Source organism: Sciurus carolinensis, chromosome 2, assembly GCF_902686445.1.
Source record: "Sciurus carolinensis chromosome 2, mSciCar1.2, whole genome shotgun sequence".
Lineage (NCBI taxonomy): Eukaryota > Metazoa > Chordata > Mammalia > Rodentia > Sciuridae > Sciurus > Sciurus carolinensis.
This window is the reverse complement of record NC_062214.1, coordinates 152167503-152170262: the sequence shown is the minus strand read 5'-3', so window position 1 is coordinate 152170262 and position 2760 is coordinate 152167503. Positions and strand designations below refer to the sequence as shown.

The window sequence follows — 2760 nt, the reverse complement described above, 5'->3', positions numbered from 1 at the left end:
TTTAGTGCATAGCAGGTGCTCAATTAATGTTAACTATGATTAATAAGAACTCCAGCCAGGCATAGTGGTGCATACCTATAATCCCAATGACTCAGCCTGAAGCAGGAGGATCATTGAATTCAAAGCCAGCCTGAGCAACTAAGTGAGGCCCTAAGCAACTAAGTGAGACCCTGTCTCAAAATAAAAAATACAAAGGGGAGCTGGGGACGTAGCTCAGTTGGTAGAGTGCTTGCCTCGCAAGCACAAGGCCCTGGGTTCAATCCCCAGCACCCCCCCCCAAAAAAAAAAGGGCTGGGGATGTGGCTCAGTGGTTAAGCACTCCTGGGTTCAATCCCCAGTACTAAAACAAAGAATTCCAAGGGATGCCTTCATTTGAATCACCCCTTTGAAAACTCTGGGGTAGTTCTATGTCAAGAGAAATTGAATAAGACTGTAAGGCTTCTTGGGATAAAAAGGTAAAGAAAGCACCAAAACTAGTTCTAAGACCATGACTATCAGTCCTTAGTAGGAAACAAAGATGCTCCTCAGATGTGTGTGCTTGGGAGTGAGGGAAAGAAAGAAGAGGGAATGTTGCCATAGGAAGGCTGGAAATGCTGAGAATGAGCCAAAAGCCTGTGCTCTAACCCAGGGCTTAGTCCAGGACAGCAAGAAAGGTTTTTGAAGAGACTCCAGGTAGTGTCTTCAAATGAAAGGAGTACTGTTTCAACCTGTTCAAATGTCCTCACACAGGGTGTGTCAAACAGGAAGGACAGGACTACCTCTGGGAAGCATCAAGAGGTGTGCTCTCTTACTGGTCACACCATCCTATGTTAGTCAGAAACTGTGACCCCTGGAGCATCACTGTCACCAAGTTCAAAGTCAGCTGGGGAGCAAGAGGAGCACAGGAGCCGTGGCCACGTGGAATTATTGAGAAAGGGCATCAGAAACTGACAACTGCCTGGGTGAGGATCAGCCTTTACTGGGAGCCTTTGAAAATGAGATGGGGTATGACTTAGAACAAAAGTAAGGTCAAGAGGACACTGAGAGCCACCTGATTGTCCAAGGCCAAGTCCTGATTGTCTCCAAGGCTGATGCGGCCCCAGGAAACTACAGCTGTAAATGATCATCCTGAATTGGTAGCACAAGCAGCAGGACCGTAGGGCACAGGCTCAGGCCCTCCCCGTTTCCCAGTGCCTTTCCTGTTGGTCCGGGTACCCTCGTTTGGATGACCTCCAAAGTAACTGCACTCATTATACCTCATCCGAAAATTATTTCCCAAACTGCTCAAGGGTATCAACGAATAAGTGTTCCAAGGGTAACCATTAGGTTTTATCACATGTGGGGGCACATGTTCTCCTAAGGAAGCGAACACATTATCCTCAATTAAATCTGGTAGCAGACTTAAAGCACAGCCTTGGGGATTAACTTGCTAAAGTGGTTAAACAAAGACTCCTGGCGCCTCGGTGCTTGAGTACCAGCAGCATTTCAAAGATTCACACGAACCAGAAACCTGGGTAAGGGGAATAGAGCTGCTGAGAATTCCTGACACGGTGCTACAGCGGTGAGGTTAAGTTCAGGCGAGCTGGGGATAGGACCCTGTTTGCTCTCCCTCAACAAGAGTTTCTCTCATGACAGCAAATAAGTAAAATGAAAGGGGTCCCTAGGACAGCCTCTCTGAAATCTCACAATGTTGAGTCTTGATATAGATCTTACCCTTCATTGGGCTGGTTCCCGGGGGCCCTTGGAGTCTGGTAAACTTTGTCCATAATTTATGGGAAATATTCTTATTATTTCTTTGATAATTTCCTCCTTGACATATTATTTGTTCTTGTTTCTGTTGTCAACTCTTATTATTTGAATACTGGAGTCTTTAGAGCAATCCTTTCAAATTCTTACCATTTTTCTAACATTTTCTATCACTGTTGTTTTTGTTGTTATCATTCTACTTGCTGAGAGAGTTCTTCAATTTTACCTTCAAAAAAATTTTTGACAGTATATATATTCAAATTTCACTTCCCATGTCCTCTTGAAGAGCACTGGAATATCTCTTTAAAGTGGCATAGAACCTTTTATGATGATAAAAACAATCAATTCTCCAGGAAGACAAAACAATTATAACAAGGCAAAGAAATATATGAAGAAAAAAAATTACAGAATTAAGGGAAGAAATAGATAATTCCTCAGTTATATCAGGAGAGTTTAGTGCCCTGTCAACAAACAATTTGGAAAAATTTGATAAAACATTTGCATAAGTGTAGAAGATAGGAACAGCTCCATCAATCACTGTCTAATTAACATTTATAGAACACGAGGTCCAACAACTGCAGAGAATGCTTCTCTTTAAGTGCACATGGTGCATTGAAAGACAGGGTATATGCTGTCTAGGCATGTACAGCAGTTCAGCCCATGACTTTTAAGGAATTGAAATATATAGCAAAATTGAATGATAAATCAATAACAATAACTAGGCAAACCCCCAAACATCTGGAAAGCAAACAATAACTTCTTAAATAATTTATTAGTCAAAGACAAAAATCACAAGGGAAACTAGGAAAGATTTTGAACTGAATGAATATAAAAAGCAGTGTAACAAAACTTGTGGAGTTCAGTTAAAGTGCTTTAAAATTATAAGAAGGAGAAAAATTAAAAATCAGAGAATAATTAAAAACAAGAGCAGAGTTTACCAAAATAAATACTCAATAGATTAAAGAGCAAGATCCCAAAGTTAAATTGACAAACCTCAAGCTAGATGGATAGAGAGAGGAAAAAAGGAAGAGAAAA

At 41.2% G+C, this 2760-nt stretch overlaps 1 non-coding gene across 1 annotated transcript; it reads left to right on the top strand.

The window, feature by feature from the left end:
• Positions 1-202: 202 nt before the first annotated feature.
• On the top strand, positions 203-275 carry Trnaa-cgc (transfer RNA alanine (anticodon CGC)). Its single transcript has one exon. It is a non-coding gene; the product is annotated as a tRNA-Ala (tRNA).
• The last annotated feature ends 2485 nt before the right edge of the window (positions 276-2760 follow it).